The following is a 20,371-nucleotide window of genomic DNA, read 5'->3' as shown; positions in this document are numbered from 1 at the left end:
TGGACATTTACAACATTTAGGAGGGGGGGGGTCACAATTTTTGTCTAAAAGCTTATGTGGAAAAAGAAAAGGCAGCCTCTAGTTTGGCTTAGGAATCAGTTGTCATTTAGTAGTTTCATTAATTATTTCCCATTTTGTAAATTATTTGTCCGTGTGTAGCTTCTGATTGGTGGCAATTAGTATTTCAGCTTCTGTCCCCCTGTTGAATTCTGGAATGAGTTTTGATTGTTCAGAGAATGAATTTTGAATTATTTTATTATTTGCTTTATTGATAAACATTCATGTGAACAAAATCCCACTATGTACAAAATTTTGCCAAGAAAATGAAAGGTGAGTTCACAAACACAGGAAACAGAAATATGTATTCAGTTGCTGAACAACAAAAAATATTCACTCTTTCCCCAATTCCAGGATCCCAAAGGGAAGCAGATGAGCACTTCCAATCGGTTTGAATGCGACTACTGACATACCTAAAGTTAGGCACTTGCTTAAGGGCTTTGCTGGACTCGTGCTCTAGTAAATACATATGCATATAAATACACCACATGGTGGTGGTGGTATCCATGTGATATATTTCATTTACCATGCACTCTGGACCGCCTCACCTGTCTACTAATCCATCTCCCTTAGGATTTATTCTAACATTCCAAATCTATGGACAGCTTCAAAGAGCTATCATTTAAAATACAGATGGGAAATGTTTGCTTCCTTCCACCTTTTTTTTTTTTTTTTTTACACCAGCTGAGACCCAGAATGAGATGTATTCAGTATTGGAGCAGTAATAGGTTTGAAGTCTAGTATCTTGCAATCCATGAAACCTACAATAAAAGTGATGGAAAACTACAGGAAAGGGAAAACTTCAGGTTTTCTAATGGGCTACCCAATACTTGCTTTTAGCCCTATATGGCTCTGAGATATCAGGCTTTCTATTTGAATCACTTATGTATAGAAAAGCCATTTTAGGTAGTTTTTAGAGATATTCATTAACACTTTATTAGTTATAGTCTCTTCCTCTGAGGCCTTGTACAAATGGCTGCATGGTAACTAAGGAAGCCTGGATTGCAAGTGGAAAGAGGAGAACAGTAATACTGGTAACATAGTTAAAACTCTCTGAAATATTTCTAAACTAATATTTTTCTCTAACTCATGTGGCATATTCAATTGTTCATTTTTATAGCAATCATCTGTCACAGTTTCAGAGTAACTTCACCCATATTCCTCCTCTGTGGTCCCTTGAGGGTTCCCATGCTCCCTGCCATCATTTCTCTTGGCTGAAGATCCATGTCTCTCACCCTCATGCCTGGAGGTTTTAAGGTTGCACAGCTCCCTGTTGTACACTGTGAAATCTCCAGTAAGCCAGATTGCCTAAAGGTCCATGCTTGTGCATTTTTCTCTCTGAGGGCTGTGAACAGTGTATTGCGTGCAGTTGCAAGTTATCACACAGCTCTTTCTAAGCAAGCACCTTTATTCTTAAGATAAAAGCATTACAGAGAAAAAACAAATAAAAGTTTCTATACTCATTCTAAATACTTACCAGAGAAAGTCTCATGGAGCTCTAGAAGACCAAAGTCTTTCCGACCCTTCTACAAGGCTTGGAGTCCTTGGACAAGGTCCTGTCCATTTGCTGGCTCTGAAAGAAGGGCCTGAGTCAGTTTAAAGGCAGCCTTTTTAGCTCTTTTTAGCCCAAAGCCCTTTCTTTGTCTGTTGGTCTTGGGAAAATCCAGTTTGAACCATTTTTATATCTATATATATAAAATCAATCAGAGGTAGACAAATTGTGGCCTGCGGGCCACATCCAGCCCGTGGGACCCTCCTGCCTGGCCCCTGAGCTCCTGGCCTATGAGGCTAGCCCCCGGGCCCTCCCCTGCTGTTCCCCCTTCCCAGCAGAATTCAGCTCACTGCACCGCCGGCACAATGCTCTGGGAGGTGGGGCTGCAGAGCCGCAGCCTGACCCAGTGCTTTGTGCTGCACGGTGACTTGGCTGGCTCCAGCCATGCAGCACAGCTGCCTGTCCTGGTGCTCTGGGCTGCGCGGCTGTAGCGGTGCCAGCCACCAGTGCTCCAGGCAGTGAGTTAAGGGGACAGGGAGCGGGGGGGTTGGATAGAGGGCAGAGGAGTTCAGGGTTGTGGTCAGGGGGTGGGTGTGTGGATAGGGATCGGGGCGGTCAGAGGGTGGGGAACAGGGGGGTTGAATGGGGGGCAGAAGTCCTGGGGGAGCAGTCAGGAAGGAGAGTGGGGGTTGGATGGGGCAGTGGGGGGCAGTCAGAGGCAGGGGTTCTGGGGTCGTCAGGGAGAAGGGGTGGTTGGATGGGGTAGGGGTCCTGGGGGGGGCAGTCAGGAAGGAGAGGGGGTTGGATGGGGGGGCGGTCAGGAGACAGGGTGGGGTGGATGGGGCAGAAGTCCCAGGGGGATTGTCAGGGGGAAAGAAGCAGCAGAGGTCGGATAGAGGGCAGGGTCCGGGCCACCCCTCCCCTAACCAGCCCTCCATACAATTTTGGAAATCAGATGTGGTGCTCAGGCCAAAAAGTTTACCAACCGCTGATATATGCAAGGCTCCCCAGAGGGTGGTACCCCTCTGGAGGTGCTTAGAACCTGAATGGTTCACCTCAATCAAACCCCACTGTTCTTATTTCCTGGTGGAGCTGTGACAACCCTTCCTCCCCATAGAGTTGCATATCCCGTAGTGATACCTGAGCCATTCATATACTTAATACAATATGGTCCCCAAAGGTGTTGCATGTGGCTGCAATATCATGTTATGTTGCATGGTCATCTTGGTCATCAACAGGGACTGAACCCAGTGGTCTCCATAGCTAAGAGCCCCAATTCAGCAAAGCAGACAAATGCATGCTCAAATCCTTGGCTGAAACAGGGCATAGGTCCATTAGCTGAAAGTTGTAGCAGAACCATATCTCCTGTGAATTGAGCACAAAGGGGAACATGTTACACACACACTGACCAGGGAGTTACATACTTCCTCTGGATGGAGGAAGCTCGTCCTGAGTGTCTGAAACCTATAGCTAGGGCCCTACCAAAATCCATTGGTAAATTTTATGGTCATAGGATTTTTAAAATAATTTTCATTATTTCACCTATTTAAATCTGAAATTTCATGGTGTTGTAATTGTAGGGGTCCTGACCCAAAAAGGAGTTGTGGTGGGGGTCACAAGGTTCCTGGGGGGAAAGGGGGATTGTGGTACTACTACCCTTACTTCTGCTCTGCTGCAGCTGGAGAGCAGCGGGCTGCTGGCCAGGAGCCCAGCTTTGAAGGCAGAACCGCAGCCAGCAGCAGCGCAGGAGTAAGAATGGCATGGAATGGTATTGCCACCCTTACTTCTGTTCTGCTGCCTGCAGAGCTGGGCCCTCAGTCAGCAGCCGCCACTCTCTAGCTGCCCAGCTCTGAAGGCAGCAGCACTGAAGTAAGGATGGCATAGTATGGTATTGCTACCCTTACTTCTGCGCTTCTGATAGTGGGGTGCTGCCTTCAGAGCGAGGCACCTGGATAACACTTGCCAGTCTCTGGTCACCCAGCTCTGAAAGCAGTGCAGACGTAAGAGTGTCAATACTGCGACTCCCCTAAAATAATCTTGTGAGCCCCCCCTGCAACTCCCTTTTGGGTAAGGACCTCCAACTTGAGAGACACTGGTCTCCCCTGTGAAATCTGGTCTTTTGTGGGCTTTTACACTATATTATATTACTATATGGTCTGTGACACATTTTTCATGGCCAGGAATTTGGTAGGGCCCTACCTATAGCCATTTCTTTAGTTATTTAGGGCCAAATACTGACAGATGGGGACTCGCTTAAACTGAAGTTTGTGGGGTTTAAAGGACTTGACACATCTCAGGATTTAGCCTGTGCTACAGAATTACTCTTATGCAGTGCCACAGAATTATCTGAAGAGAATGAAGGGAGATCACATTCATTACACAGTGACAAAAACATCTTTACAGCTTCTACTTGGCTTCAGTGTGAATAGCCATATTGGGTATTTCCTTCCCTCCCTTACCCCTCTTCCCCAATCTGTATATTTCAGTTAGACCCATTCTGTTTATAGAAAATCCTTTCAACAAACAACTGTCAAAGTATGACTGTTTTTTTCACATTATTCTTCAAGGTTCCATATAAACCTATCTAGAATAAACATTCCTAGATGGCTTTAATTATCTGAAAACATTTATTTGACTCTTCATTTCCCATATTTAAAATATAACAGAGAATCTGACGCTTAAAGTGCTTTCTTTTCTTACTCTTTTTTTCTCTACTTATCAGTAATAAAGCCCTACTAAGGATTATCTTAATCACCAATTGCTGATGCCTACTTTAAAGAGGACTCTTGGATTATTTTACTTAATGTACTCTTTTAAGTATCTAGTGACGTCTCTGCCCTTGACTCAGACTTTTAACCAAAGGACAAAATACTTCTGTCTGGGGAGATCCTTTTGCTCAGCTTCAGGTTTACTGTACATCAGATTGATCAGGGAATGAAGACTCTTGTGAGTTTCTTTCCTATCACAAACATATGTATCCAGTGCATGGATTAAGCTGGCTGTAGAAGAGTTTGGAAAATCTACTCTGCCCAAAACCAACATTCACCCAACTATGTAGCCCCAGATTTAAACTAACTAAAACAGTGTTCACTCTTTTAATGGTGTATTATTCTGGCTTCCTTGTGCAGAAGGATTCTGTAGCGGGGTCATATTGGAAAAACCTGGGAAGTGGGCAGGCGCAAGCCCGCTCACCACTAAAGGCCCCTCCTCCAGCCTAGCGGGAGGGACCACTGGACCCAGGGACCAACTGATTACAGGGGACAACTAATGAAAAACGGGATTGGAGTGAAGGTCAGAGGTTCAAAACGAGGATACTGGATGGGGACCCTGAGCAGAGAACTCCGGACAGCACCCACTGCTCCTCAAAGCTGTCGAGGGAGCCAGTGGATGCTGCCCAATGGAACTCCGCCCAGATGCGTGAAACTAGGGAGGAACAGAAATAGGCCCCGCAGTTGCAGAGCGCCCCCTCGTCCAACATCCTCCTCCTGGTATTATAGATGGAGACTTTGGCCAGAGCCAGGAGGAGGTTGACAAGGAGGTCTTGCGACTTCATGAGGCCATGGATAGGGTGTGCAAAGAGGAACAAGTGTGGGGAAAAGTGCAGCCAGAACCTCAACAAGAGTTTCTGAAGGAGCCAGAATAGGGGCTGCAGCCTGGCGCATTTGAGATAGGCGTGTGCCAGGTTCTCCCTCACGCCGCAAAAGGGGCAGGCCTCAGATATAGTTGTGAACCGTGCCAGGTGCATGCCCGTGCTCGCAGCTCCATGAAGGAGCCGCTACCTAATGTCCCCGCGGGCCATGGGACCAAGGTGGAATAAAGGCTGGCCCACCGGGGCTCCTCACCCTCTGTAGGTGGAAGATAGTCCCACTATTTGGTGTAGGGGTGGGACACAAGGGTGAGGAAACGCAACATATGGAGCACGAGTGTGTACAGATTGTTTCTGGGCGCAGTCCGAAACCAGACCGGCTGCAGGGTATACAGCCGGCTCGGAGTGTGGGAGTGGGGAGGCCCGGGGGACTCACGGAATAGGGGCCCAAGAAAAATGTCCGGAGAGCCAGGGGTGAGGGCAGGCGGGGAACACCCTCTCGCACAGCTCACCACAGGAAAGCGAGAGAATCGGGTGACAGTGCGGCCTTCACCTCCTGGAGTATGCGCCTAGGGATCGGACTGGTGGAAAGCCCCATGTGTTGTCTGAGTGCATGGGGCTCCACCCAATCCCCCCTGTCGTAGTCCAGGAGGTCTCTGACTCTGATGGTTTCTGCCAGGATCAACCTCCGACACACCGAGGGAGACTCCGCCACCTGCACATGGAGATCGAGATTGTGTAGCAGGGGCTCCGCAAGAAGGTCCGCTCCCTTGGTGGCCACAAATGACCTGGTCGCCAAAAAAAGCTTCCAGGTCTGGAGGAGGTCCTGGTAGAAGACCAGCAGCTCAGAGAGGTCTCGCGGAAGGCCTCTTGGATGGAGAAAAAAGAGCTGCCAGTCATATCTGAGCCCTCGGTGCACGCCTTCCTCCGCCGCCTCCAACGTGCTCCACGCCGGACAACCTGCACCATAAAGAAGCCTCTGCAGGTCCTGGAGGCAGAAGACATGGACCTGGCTGCGCAAGGACACAAGGCCCTGTCCTCCCTTCTCCAGGGAAAGACTCAGAACCCCTGCAGAGACCCAGTGCAGCCCTGGCCAGAAGAACTCTAGAGCCATCCTCTGGAGCCTGGCCACATCCTCAGGGCCAGGCTCAGGGTGTTAAGTCGGTGCCAGAGCATGGACATCTACAGATGGTGGTTGGCGAAGAAGTAAGCAGCCCCGTTGAGGGGCGAGCAGCAGGTGTTGATGGTCAGCTGGGTTGGTGGAGGGGGCGGTGGCAAAAAGGGTGTGGTGGTGGGGAAGAAAGATGTGGCGGGGGGTGGGGGGGGCAGCAGGACTGGGGGAGGGCTCCACGCCTCTCCCCCGGCCCCCCACAGCAGCAAAAGGCTACCACCACCCCAGGAGCAGAGCTATGAAAATCACTCAGTCCAATAACCGACCCCCTCCACAATTCCTCGCAGCGGTCTTCCTCCTCCTCAATGAGGTAGCAAGCTTAGGAGCAGCAGCAGGCGGGCAGCGGCCAGCCAGGTGAGGACCCAGGTAGAAGAGGCAACAACAGTGGTGGTGGTGGTGGGGTCCTCGCTTCTCCTCCCTCCAGAGGGGTGGGGATGGGGGGTAGGCTGGCAAAGCCCCCCCTTCCCCACAGCAGCGGCGGCTCCCAGAAGGGGTCCCAGCCAGCAGCGGTCCTCCAGGAGACAGAGAGCTCCAGCCAGCAGCAGCAGCAGCAGCCCAGGAAGGGAGAGAGGTCCAGCCAGCATGGCAGCCTGAAGAGACTGACCTCTCCTTTCCATAGTGGGGGGGTGGCCACACACTCCTGCCTGAAAGGGCCTAAAACAGCCCAGGGAGAGGGCTGTGGCAGGGAAGGAAAAGCTGGGCTGATTGGGAGAAGCAGCCTCAACTGGGGGCCATGCCCCAATCGGGCTGTGGCTGGTTTAATCAGGGCCCAGCTGGCCCTTATAAGAGGGCAGTGGGCCAGGAATACACAGAGTCTTCTCTAGCTGTGGAGAAAGATAGGCCTGGCTGCTGGGGAGGTTGAGAAGGTACCTGAGGTGAAGCAGGGCTGGGGAACGCCAGAGGAGCTGGGTGGCGCCAGACTGGAAAAGCCCCAGGCTGCAGGCCTGGCAGAAGGCCAAAATGGTACTGGGGTGTCAGGGGGCAGCCCACAGGTAGGTAGAGGCAGCAGGTCCAAACCCCCCCCCCCCTTGCCTGGGATGATTGGCTTATATACCAATAAGCCAAGTCTGCTCCAGTGTGTAGGGGTTCAGTGGTGACTGGCAGTAGCCAAAGACTGAGGTGAGGTGGGGAGGGGATAGTGGGTGTGGGTTCCTTGGAGAGGGGAGACCCAGATCTGTGGGGTATTGCCTGGAGGGGCAGCATCGCAGGTAAAAGGGCACTGGGGTCTGGGAGAGACATGGGGGCCAGTGATGGTGAGACACTGGCAGAGGGTGCTCTGGAGATGGTAAAAAGAGCTAAGTCTCAGACAGCCAGCAGGTGGTGCTGCTGGGTGAGTCTGTGCCCTGTTACAGGCTCCTCTATGTATAAGCGGGGGAATAGTCCTGCTATTGTGGGGAACTTTCCTGGCTTCTGCACCACCCAGGTGAAGTGGGCTAGCGAAAGGATCTGAGTCCTCGCTCCCACTTCCTTTACCCAGTGGTCTCCCTGCCCTTGAGGACTCTCCTGTCTGGCAGAGCCCTCCTAACCCCAACAAGGCTGGGCCCAGGATTCGTAGGGGGCTTGACGCCCAACCCTGCTGTGGTCACCTAGGACAGGGGCTAGGGTATTCCCACTCTGGGGTACTCTCTCTGCACCGGGCACTTCTCTGACCCACTAACCATTACATACAATTTGAAACAAATGCAAGTTATTTAATCAACAATTAATTTTAAAAAATAAGGGAAAATGGGAAAGGTTAAAGGAAACACATCTCCCTGCTCTGTGGCAGGGAACATCACAAACAGTGTCTCAGGAATGTCAGGGCAGTTCAGTCTGTTCCTTGTAAGTCCCAGGCCGCCTTCTCAGGCTCTGGCTGAGCTGTAGGGATGCTGTGGGTTGGACACTTGCTCTGGTGGTGGCCACACGCTCTCAGGCTCTAAGTGGTAGGACCCTTCTTCCCACTGTCACCCCTACCCTGTTGATTCAAGCTTGGCCTGCAGAGCTTTTTGGCTGAGGTGTCTGTGTCTCCCTACGCTGGGCCTGCTGCCCAGGGTCCCCCTCGCTCTCCCCAGCTGCTCACTGCACCCAGCTCCAGACTGCTCCAGCCCCAGCTCAACCACTCTGTCTCAGCGTTGCTGCTGCTCTTTCTCCAGCTCCCTGGGCTGCTTCTCTGGCCCCTCTGGCTCTGGTTGCTACAGCTCTGCTCCCAGGACAGGTCTGCTCTGCAGGCTGCTTCTGTGACTGCTCTCAGCACTGACTTGCTTCGTGAGCTGCTTTTCTGGCCCCTCTGGCTCTGGTTGCTGCAGCTCTCCTCCCAGGGCAAGTCTGCTCTATCTGGGCTGTGCCTCTGGCTTTGGGGCTGCAGCTCTGCTCCCAGGACAGGGTCTGCTCTTTCTGGATCTGGCCCAGCTCTGCTCCCCAGCTCAGCTTGGGCCCCTGCTTTCTCCTTAACTCAGCCCCACTCTGTCTGACCCAGGCAATTCCAGCTCACATGGAGGATGGGACCTCTCTGACTCCCTGATTAGCCTGCCCGCCCTGTCATTCAGGCTGACCGGGAACATGGGCCTGTTCCCCTTGTTCCTGGGGGCTGTCAGACTCAGGGTCCTGATTCCCCATCGAGCCTTCCCCCTCTTTAGTACTGGGAGCTAGCAACTAAGACACCCCCACTGACTGTTAGTAAGGGGACAACAGTCCCCTTACATATTTTTTTCCTTACCTGAAAGTATTTTGTTAGCATGTTCTGGCCCATGTTGCTAAATTTGAGTTTCTTCCACAATGGTATTTTCTTGACAATGCTTTTAATATGTCACAAAAAGGCGAGAGATCATGTGTACTCTGGTAAATTGTATTTATAGTAGCCAAGACAATTGACTTTAAAAAGCAAGCAATGAGATTGTGTTGCGTGTGTGGCATGGAGCAGTCTATGGTATATAACATTTGTCTTTTTGCGGGACACACCACAGGTCACAAGGGGAAACTCATTTCTGAATTTTGGATTAACCATTTTAGATGAACAACCTGTTTTCTCCTCCCTAACATCATACAGGTAGAAATTGGTGATGTAGAAGACTAGTCACGCTATCTAGTTCATAGCCTGGCAGTGCTGGATCATTCACTGCATGATACATTATTCACTATGCAGTAGAGTAAAACTGTTAAATTTTTCAAACTTGAATGCTCAAACTTACACCACAAAATCTATATTTTTGTTATTTCGGCATCTATAAAAGTGGCTTGATTTTCTTTTTTTAACTGGAAAGAATCAACTGCTCCCATTGAATTTTAATCTAGCCATTAAAGGGTTAATTATCTCTGGATCTGGGTTAATTAAAATGCCTTATTTAGCTGCCTAAAATTTTTAGGCACCCAAGTTTGAAAATGTTGGCCTTAGTCGCTTAGTCAACTGAGGAAGTGAATAGTGGAACGTGTGCTGTTTGAAGCTAGACACTGTTTTAATTTCTGTCACACCTTGAAAACCTTTTCTTTTCTACAAAGTGATAAGGATATCCAAGTAGGTGCTTCATAATTTTGCAATAAAAAATTTTATTATAAAGGAAAGAATAGACTTCAGAACTCAAGATTGTTTGGTATTCCTGGAATAACAGCTGGATGGTTTTGTCTTGATAAATATTGTCTTTTATCTTGCTTCTATATGTTTTGTGCTATTCCATGGGAAATGTTAGCCATGTATTTTATACCAATAATATGACACTTCAGATGTCCAGAAATACTTTTCTGTATTGATGAACTGAGAGGTTTCTGACAATTATTGTTGAGCATAGAGTGATTTCAGTGCAGTTTACATTAGGGATGAATTCCGCCTACTGTATAAAGCACATATCTAGCATATACATAAAAAGACAAGTTGCCAGCCTTCACCCTCTGGGCAATACAGAGAATGTTGAATTAAGTATTGTTCAGAGAACAGACAGTTAGAGGAATAGTGAATTAGAATGGTCACTAGACTGGGATTCTGGATTAAATTCAAAACTCTGTTACAGACTTCCTTGGGCAAGTTACTTACTCTCTCTATGCCTCCATTCCATATCTGTAAAATGGGAATAAAATGCAGTTTTGTTTGTACAGCACCTAGCACAATGTGGTCCCTATTTCAGATGTAACCATTACGGGTTACTGTAATGCAAAAGAATAGTAATCAATAAAGTGAGTGGTGCACTCTACTAAGCTAAATTGAGCCTGGTCTTGTGACTTTAAAAAATGAACCATAGGAGACATGAGAATGGAGGATAAAGAGTGGCTAGAAGACACTTCAGCCTGTATTTCTCAAAGCTATTTGTTTGCATTCCCCATTGTGACACTTTAAGCTTTGTTAGCTTGGTCACTCCATAGCCACATCCTTAGTTTTTCCAAGTGACACACAGAATTTTTCTAACTTTAGAAAATTGTATACCGTCTCTATTACCTTGCAAATTGTAAACACTCAAAATTGTGTAGACATGACACCTAAGTGTTTTCTTTTTCTTTTAGAAAAACCTATAACAAGCTTTAGTTATTGGGAAAAAAAAATCTACAGAAGACCTACAATATATGAAATGCTTCTATTTTTTGTGCATAACTGAAATCTTGTGTACTTAACCTTGCTGAACTTGCTTCTGGACTGCTTACTTAAGCCAAAATCTCATTGATGTGAAGTTATTTATTCCCAGGCCTGCTATATAGGGCTAAACACTTCTTATCTAGGGTTAATTACTCTGTTTTCTATAATGCCATGTGGTATCTTTTTGGTTTGATTAAAATATATCCGTCTACACTTGGTAAATCTTCAGCCTAAACACCATTATAAAAGTAAATTTAAAATCCATTAAAATTTGTTTGAGTTATTAGTGGTATGTGGAATGCTTGTAACAGCATAATAAACCTGAATATCAAGGAGATATTTATCAAACCAAGTGGTAAATATTGAGTCAAAGCTGAGATTAATACTCACCTCAGTGGTTAATAAATTGTGATGTTCACTGAAATGTGAAGTCAATGTGTATTGTTAATAGATTCAGATTTTTTTTCAACAGATATCTAGAAATCTCTCTAGTATGACCATGAATGTCTGAAGTGGCAGGGTTTTTTTGCACCCAACTAATATTGTAAAGGAGGAAGATGAAGTTAGAGATCCAGAAGCAGAAAACTGCAACTCACTTCTGAGATGCCAGTTGTGAGACAGATTTGCATATGTCATCTGATAGGCTCATTAAGGCAAATCCTCCCTCTTCCCCTCCTCCCCCCAAAAAACAGCTTTCTCAAGGGCTGGCCCAAGACACTAAAATGAACTCCTACAGAAACTAAGGACTTTCACAAAGCTTGCCACCACCTTCCACTCCAAGTGCAAAGTGCATTTCTCTGACCTTGCCTTCTCTAAAATAAATGTGTGTGTATGAGAGGTGAGGCGGGGTTAAAAATCCAAAACAAAACACTTCACTGCACACATTTCTTTCCCCCAGCCCGGGGAGGATGAGAAAATAAACATGTGACAGATTATAGGCTACGTCTACTCTGAGTGCCAAGTGGTGTGTAGGGTAGATGTAGCTACATGCTGTAGTGAAAAGCAGGCTGCATCCACACTTTGGTGTGTAGCCACACGTTTCAGTGAAAGGCTCTGGCAGGTGGGAGGCTGCAGGAAAAGTTTTCAGCAGTCCCCCCTTGCCAGAGCCTTTCCCTGCAGCAGGTAAAATCTCCAGCTGCTGGAGCAGGCAGCAGAACACTACACAGCTAAAAATAGTGTAGACCAGAAGGCTTAGCTTGGGCAGGTCGAGAGCTGTGTAGAATATGTACTTGGGTACACACCTAGCCCCTTCAGATACATATGTATTCTACCTTACTCACCTAAGCTGTGCCTCACTGTCTACACTGCTACTTAAACCCATGTTCCAGGGCTACCCTAGTTCATATGCTACACACCGCAGAAAGAAGCGTCCAGTATGTAGCCTTACTCCCATTGCTTCATGCAGTACTGGAAGGTTCTCAGAAAATATGGTGATGAATGTGGTGTAAGAACCTGTCTAGAATAGAAATAGCTGTTGCTGAACTCAGGTTGAGTCCATCACAATGCCATTATTTACTGAAGTGAATTGATTAACATTATGGCTGGTTGAAAAATAAGAATTCTTTTCCTTGGAAAATTTTTGAATGAAACAATTTTCATTTCACTTAATCTCCAAATTTGCAGATTATTTTTGGATGCAACAGTTTGAAATTAAACTTCATTTTGAGTCTTTTTGAAACAAAATTATTTTGAAACAAATATACACACACACAGAGTTTGGGAGTGGGGTTCATTCTTTCTCCCTGTAAAACAGTTGTATTTTCAGCTCTGCCACTAGCTTTTTTTCATGACCTTCTCTATATCACTTAACCACTGTTTCTTGATTTCCCTGTCAGTAAAATAGGGATGCTATTACCTGCTTACCTACCTTTGTAAAGAGCATCCACTTTTCAAAGGGAATTGATAGCCTACTTTTATGACCCTTTGAAAACCCAGCCTAAAAACTCTGTAGAAGTATTATTAATGAGCTAGTGAAAATGTGGCTGAAGACACTTTCTGTCCATTTCCCCCCATGTTTTTATCAGCAGCTTATTGAAAAACATACACATCCATTTTTTCTATTCATCCTTTGCTGTTTTGTTTGGTTGAAAGGTGCTTTAATATACATCTATACACTTGTATTTGTAAAAATTATCAGGCCCTAGTAGCAAAGTCCCTAGCATCTGTGAGCTAATTAGCTTTCCACTGTGTATAAAAATGCATTATAATTTGTGCATAGGGTTTTATGGTGACTATAATGTCTCTTAATTTAAGAGGTGAGTCTGACATTTCAGAAGGCAAGGAAGGACACTGACTAATATGTTCCCTATCAGAGCTTGAATTTTTTCCTATTTTATAATATGACTTCAAAAGACACTGCATCATAAAGGGAATTAAATTTTAAAATTGCATTAAAATAACATTGTCTAAGGTTAATGTATTAACACAAGGAAATTGAAACTTAAGCCTTTGCTGACTAAAATGACTAGATATTGCAGTTGATATGGTATATAAAATTACCCACTCTCCTAAGATAGAGGATCATATTAGTTGCAATACGTAGCACAAGGGAAGAGTTAAAGCTGAAACATCAGCTTTATCTCTGAATTTTCTTGCTTTTAAGGTTGTCACACACAAGTGTTTAAATACACATTTTGTACTTGATACTCTTTAAACTAACAGAAATAAAAAAAAAAATTGGAAGCAGGAAGCCTGCCAAACAATCAGTGAGGCCACTGGATGATCAAGGTGCTCACTGAGCACTCAAGGAGCTCACTGAGCACTCAAGGAAGATAAGGCCATTGTGGAGAAGCTAAATTAATTCTTTGCATTGGGCTTTACTGCAGGGGCTGGGGGAAATTCCCATAGCCAAGCCATTTTTTTAGATGACAAATCTGAGGAACTGTCCCAGATTGAGGTGTCAGAGGCGGTTTTGGAACACATTTACTAATTATCAGCAATATAATACCCAAGAGTACTGAAGGAACTCAAATATGAAATTTCAGAATACTAACTATATGTAACTTTTCACTAAATCAGCTTCTGTACCAGATGACTAGAGGATAGCTAATCTGATGTCAATTTTTTAAAGAGACTTCAGAGGCAATCCTGGCAACTACAGGCTGGCTAAGCCTAACTTCAGCACCAGGCAAATTGGTTGAAACTATAGTAAGAATAGAATGATCAGACACCTACATGAATATGATTTGTTGCAGAAGAATCAACACAGCTTTCATAAAGGGACATCATGCCTCACCAGTCTTAGAATTCTTTGAGGGGGTCAACACACACAAGGACAAGTGTTATCCAATGGATATAGTGTACCTGGACTTTCAGAAAGCCTTTGACCAGGTCCTTCACCAAAGGCTCGTAAGCAATAATGGGATAAGAGGGAAGGTCCCCTTGTGGATCATCAACTGGTTAAAAGTCAGGAAACAAAGGGTAGGAATAAATTGTCAGCTCTCAGAATGGAGAGGTAAATAATGGTTTCCCCCAGGGCTCTGTACTGGGACTGGTGCTGTTCAACGTAATAAATTATCTGGAGAAGGGGATTAATGGTGAGGTGGCAAAGTTTTGCAGATGATACAAAATTACTCAAGATAATTAAATCCAAAGCTGACTGCATAGAGTTACAAAGGGATCTCACAAAACTGGATGACACATCTACAAATTTGTAGATGTAATTCAATAGGCAACAGGCTTAAAACAAACAAAAGGAAGTACTACTTCACACAACACAGTCAACCTGTAGAACTCATTGCCAGGGGATATTTGAAGGACAAATTATAACTGAGTTCAAAAAATTAGTTCATGGAGGATAGGTCCATCAACTGCTGTTAGCTTAGATGGTCAGGGATGCAACCCTATACAGTGGATGTTCCTGGTCTCTGACTGCCAGAAGCTGGGATTGGATGTCAGGGTATGGATCACTAGATAATTGACCTGTTCTGTAAATTCCCTCTGAAGTATCTGGCATTGGCCACTGTTGGAAGACAGGATACTGGGCTAGATGGACCATGGTATGGCCGTTCTTAGTTAAATTGCTGCCTCATTCAAATTAACATCTCTATTACTACAACATCACCAAACATTCCATCCCCCAGCTATATCTCTAAAATAATAGATCCATATACTGTGGCTAGAGAGAATGGATAATTCATTCTGAGTCCACATTCTAGCATCTAGGTAGTTGTACTGCTCCAGACTGGGATTCAAATTATGGTCTCCTACATCCCAGGTGAATGTCCTCACACCACTGGGTATGAGATGGACTGGGGGGGGGGGCACTATCACCTGCTCTTTGAATGGTGCCTAAGTCGCCTTGTGATCTAGCCTGAAAAATCAAAACATTTTGTTTCAGTGATGTTTAAATGAACTGTTTTGATATCTCCACATTTTTTTTCAACCAAGACAATTCACCCAAAGCAACACCAGTTTGCAAAATGTTTTAGTTGACCAAATCTTCATTTGTCAAAAAATATCACCCAGCTTTACCTGTAAGCTCTTGGATGAGATAAAGTCGAGCTGAGATCCCAGTTTTCATTGTTCAGGTTTAGGAATTTGTTTTATTCCATCACTCACCTACTCTTACATGAAACTTCCCATATACCTACTTTAAAAAAGATTCCTCATTTTCAAATATCAAAGAGGTATCTGGACTATTCAATCCATCCATTTCCCATTAGTGTCAATAGAAATCTTTCCACTGACTTTAACAGGAGTTGAGTCAGTCTTCCAATTCTGTTCTGTACAAGCAACCCTAGTTACTTCAGTGGAGCTTGAAGTGTAGAACTGAGAGCAGAATGTGCACAAAAACATGAACATAGGTTTGGCTTTACTCCCTAAGGCTATTTTAAAAATGTGCGCTAATGCTGTAGGTTAGCCCCTCCACTCAGGCTCTACAATTCTCAAGTGATGTTCTTGTATTGCAAATGACAGGTTTCAGAGTAACAGCCGTGTTAGTCTGTATTCGCAAAAAGAAAAGGAGTACTTGTGGCACCTTAGAGACTAACCAATTTATTTGAGCATGAGCTTTCGACGAAGTGAGCTGTAGCTCACAAAAGCTTATGCTCAAATAAATTGGTTAGCCTCTAAGGTCCACAATACTCCTTTTCCTTTTGTATTGCAAAGTTACTCAATAACTTCATCATGGAGCTCTGACACTCTATCACTTGTTTACAGAAAGTATTGAAACTGGGTTGATGGCCAGGTCCTATTTCATCCCTTCATGCCATTCTTTTGATCTCCTTCTCCAAAAAAATTCTTCCATTGTCAAAGAAAGAGATGGCATTATTGCCAGGGACTGCTCTATGAACTATATTATAGGGTTTTTTAGTGTTCCTACTTTTTTTTATTGATATTGATCTTAGAATCAGTCTTAGCATTTGCCATTCCTGACTTCTCCCAAGGCACAAAAAAAGTCCTCTTAACACACATTGCAAGTCTGCATTAGAAATATTTATTTGGTACATCAATTGAAAATAAAGGAGTAGCAACTAGAGATAGTTTGAACTTGCCCAAATGGCACTGAATGTGGAGGTACTCAACTGACACATCATCCTGAAAAGTGCCAACCAATCAGACCCTGATCCAGCAAAGTTCTTTCTTGTTTAACTATGACGACATGGTTGCATTGCCAGCACATGCTTTGCTGAATTGGGGCCAGATTATTCAACATGTTGCCGGATTTGGCCTTTACTGAAGAATGGATTTCTGCTACTCTGTAGATTAAGGCCACATAAGGTGGGGTTGTTTGTGTGAACAAGTTGAGTAGTTCTGACCCACCAACCAACACGTACATAGGGAATGCAAATAAATATCTTATATGACCAGCCCTACCCCCACCAGCTCTCACCACTTTCTTTGAACTTTTGGCTTCTCTTCTTGTGTTCCCCTGCATCATCTTGATGGCAATTCATTGGGAGCAGACACCTCTGTCTGGGGTCTTTAGGTTCTAGCAATTCTTTACCCTTCAGCACCTCCCCTTAGAGTCCATGGGGTTCTCTTCTTTGGGGTTGCCTGAGTGAAATTTCCATGGAACAAATTTCCATTTGTTCCATAATTTGAACAAAATAAGATTTCACCAGAGGACTGGAGAAGGGAAAATATTTTTTCTATCTTTAAAAAGGGAAATAAAGAGCACCCAGGAAATTATAGACCAGTGAGCCTAACTTTGTTACCTGGAAATATACTGGAACAAAATATGAAACAATCTGTACGTAAGCACCTAGAGATACTAAGGTTATCAGGAATAACCAGCATGGATTTGTCAAGAACAAATTATGCCAAACCAACCTAATAGCCTTGTTTGAGGTTACTGGCTTAGTGGATATCTTGATTTTATTAAGGCTTTGACACAGTCCCACATTCTCCTAAGCAAACTAGGGACATGCAGTCTAGATGAAATTACAAAAGGTGTGTGTACAACTTGTTGAAAAACCATACTCAAAGAGTAGTTAGCAATGGTTTGCTCTCAGAGTGGGAGGTTTATGTAGTGGGGCCCTGAAGGGGTAAGTTCTGGGTCTGGTACTAGTCAGTATTTTCATTAATGACTTGGCTAATGGAGTGGCAAATGTGCTTATAAAAAATTGCAGATGATCCCAAGCTAGGAGGAGTGCAAGCATTCTGAAGGACAGGATTAGTATTCTAAACAACCATGACGAATTGGTCTGAATTCAACAAGATGAAATTCAGTAAAGAAAAGCATAAAGTACTTCACTTAGGAAGGAAAAATCAAATGCACAACTACAAAATTGGACAGTAACTGAAAAGGATCTTGGGATTACTGTGGAACACAAATTGAATATGTCCATGTGATGCAGCTGCAAAAAAAAAAGTACAAATACCATTCTGTGGTATATAAACAGGAATGCCATATGTAAGACATGGGAAGAAATTGTTCCTTTCTGTTTGACACTGGTGAAACTTCAGCTGGAGTTCTGTGTCTAGTTCTGGGTGCCACACTTTAGGAAAGATGTGGACAAATTGGAGAGTCCAGAGGAGAACAAAAGTAATAAAAGGTTTAGAAAACTTGACCTTTGAGGCAAGGGTAAAAAAACTATTTAATCTTGGGGGGGGGGGGGAGACTGAGGGTGGACAAGATAATAGTCTTCAAATATATTAAGGGATGTTACAAAGAGGACAGTGATAAGTTCTCCATGTCCACTGAAGGTAGGACAAGAAGAAAGGAACTTACCCCACAGCAAGTGGGATTTAGGTTAGATATTAGGAAACACTTCCCAACTGTAAGACTAGTTAAGCTCTGGAATAGACTTCCAAGGGAAGTTGTGGAATCCCTGTCATTGCAGGTTTTTAAAGACAGGTCAGGAATGGTCTAGTTTACTTGGTTCTGCCCCATTTCAGGGGGCTGGACTTGATGACTTCTTGTGGTCCTACATTTTATGATTCCATGAAATCAAAGAAAATGGAATTTAAACACAAGAAATAGTTTACTTAGAATAACTAGATTTACACTTCTTGTGCACTAAATTAGAAAAGGTGTTTTCAGCTCAGTTGTAAAGGAAAGATGAATAGCTTACATCTCTTAAGAGCAATCTCCTCTCCATTATCCTTGTGGTCAGGCTGTCAGCATGACAATATTGTTCAGAAATCAACAACTAGTAACTCCCTACTGTGTCCAGAGATCTCTTGTTGAGCACACTTGTCTCATGTCTCTTCCCCATTCTAGGACCATTATACCAGCTTTCTAAATGGATTTGTATCCAGTTACCTAAATACACAATAGAGTTTGGACTTGTTTTGTTTAGGTGATGAACCATTGGTGATACAAAGACCTTTAACAATTATTACTAGCTGTCTTTCAAAGGCTTAACAACCTACCTCAGATACTAGTTTTCAGAGCCTAAGGCTATCTTGGCTGTTTGTATCCAGATTTGGTCAGACCTCTTGGAGAAATCCTCTTTCTCCAAGACACATGAATTATAGATGGGTCCCCAGATCCTCGATCACATCTCATTTATAGTGCAGCCATCTTCCTGTAAGTATAAATTTTAACTAGAAATCCAAAATGAAGACTGGGAATCTTTAAAGACAGCATATCAAGGCCTGAGGTAGCTGGAGTTCTCAGGAAAAGGAGAAACAGTCCTCTGAGATACCATGGTCTGTGGTCAAACCTGTGATCATTTCCTGTACAATAATACTATTGGAGTGCAATGCATAGATAGATTACCCCTGGGGGAAGTCTGTGCCACAGGAGAATTCTGCACCACTGCGCAATGCAGAAATTAATGTTGTGTGTGCAGAATTTCCTTTCCCCCACCGAAAAGGTCTCCAGTGCTGCTAGTCACCACTAGGGACCTGGCAGAGCCCAGTTCACACAGACAGTACTGGGAGGAGGGAGAGGGAGCTTGAAGCTTCCTGGCAACTACCATTCCCAGCATACCCTGAGGGAAGGAGAGGGCGATGTGCAGGAAACGCCATGCAAGCCTAGGATCGAGCATCAGACTGTTTCTCCCCCTGGATCTCTGGCGGGTAGAGGGACGGGGGTTTGGGCTGCAGGGGGCCCATTGCTTGACTCTGGGGGGAGGGGGTGCAGGTATCGGGGTTAGGGGAACCCTGTGGCTGGGCTCTAGGAGGGAGAAAGGGGTAGAGAAACTGGAACTGGGTTGTCATAAGGGTTTTTTTAACTCTCCACTCCTGGGGAAAGTTTTGTGTCTGTATTGTTAGACATACTTGCTGACAGGTATTTTGAAATAAATTACCAAAAAAATAGAAACTGGCATGATTATACAGTGTTATTTTGACAAATACAATTTGCAGCATTTTAAAATATTGTGCACAGAATTCTTAATTTTTTTGGCACAGAATGCCCTGGGAGTAATAGATTTTTAAACCAGAATAGCTAAACAATAGGATTGCCCTTAATTTACATTCTCCTTTCAGGTGCTCAGGGCTGCATCGGGGAGAGATGCTTCTTCCTCAGCCTTGGACCTGCCATGGCGGGGAGAGGTGCCCCTTTCCCAGCCCCAACTCAGTCACAGCCTGGACCTGCTGAGGACAGGGAAGAGGCGTTCCTCCCCTGTCCCTAACCTGGCCCGCCCCAGTCCTGCCACAGATGGCGAAGAGGCGCCCCACCCCAGCCTTGCCTGAACCTGCTGCGGACAGGGAATAGGTGCCTATCGCACGGCCCCAGCCCCGGAGCTGCCGTGGTGGAGAGAGGCACCTCTCCCTGCCAACCCAAGTGCTTCTGCTGGGAGGAAAGATGAGGGGAGTCCTCTCTCCCCACTGTAGCCCCAGGGCAGTCTGCACCCCAAACACCTCATCCCCAAAGCCCTCATCCCCACCCCCACTCCAACCTTCTACCCCAGCCCCGAGCCAGTCCCACACTCTGAACCCCTCAGCCCACCCCCACCACATGAATTTTGTTCTGACACATCACCTCCATATTGGTGCACAGAACAAAATTAATTCCACATGTGTGGCAAAAATTAGAGGGAACATGAGTCGTAATATAGTTACCAACACTCAGCTTCCCACAGACAATTCCTCTCACTGCCAGAAAGTTGTGTGTGCATTCTGAGGGGTGTGTGT

This window comes from Caretta caretta, chromosome 1 (assembly GCF_965140235.1).
Source record: "Caretta caretta isolate rCarCar2 chromosome 1, rCarCar1.hap1, whole genome shotgun sequence".
NCBI lineage: Eukaryota > Metazoa > Chordata > Testudines > Cheloniidae > Caretta > Caretta caretta.
The sequence above is the reverse complement of the archived record's forward strand: the minus strand, read 5'-3'. Positions refer to the sequence as shown.